At 52.2% G+C, this 339-nt stretch overlaps 1 non-coding gene across 1 annotated transcript; it reads right to left on the bottom strand.

Moving 5' to 3' along the window:
• Window positions 1-257: 257 nt before the first annotated feature.
• TRNAS-GCU lies at window positions 258-339 on the bottom strand. Its single transcript has one exon. It is a non-coding gene; the product is annotated as a tRNA-Ser (tRNA).

The following is a 339-nucleotide window of genomic DNA, read 5'->3' as shown; positions in this document are numbered from 1 at the left end:
CTCACTGTAGAAGGCTACCAGCTTGGTTAAGCATGACTTCTCCTTTGTAAATCCATGCTTGCTACTCCCAACCACCTTCCTGAGCTACCTATGTTTGGAAAGTACTTCCAAGATGTTTTGCTCTATCGTCTTCCCAGGGACTGCGGAGAGGCTGACCATCCTGTGAGTTCCCTCACTCTCGTCTCAAAACAAAGGCTTACTTGGGGGCACACATCGAGCCGCTCACACTCAGAAACTCTGGCCATTGTTGGGCTGACCGACGAGGATGGGATTCGAACCCATGCGTGCAGAGCACAATGGATTAGCAGTCCATCGCCTTCACCACTCGGCCACCTCGTC

This window comes from Aquila chrysaetos, chromosome 5, assembly GCF_900496995.4.
Source record: "Aquila chrysaetos chrysaetos chromosome 5, bAquChr1.4, whole genome shotgun sequence".
Lineage (NCBI taxonomy): Eukaryota > Metazoa > Chordata > Aves > Accipitriformes > Accipitridae > Aquila > Aquila chrysaetos.
This window is presented reverse-complemented; position numbering and strand designations above follow the sequence as displayed.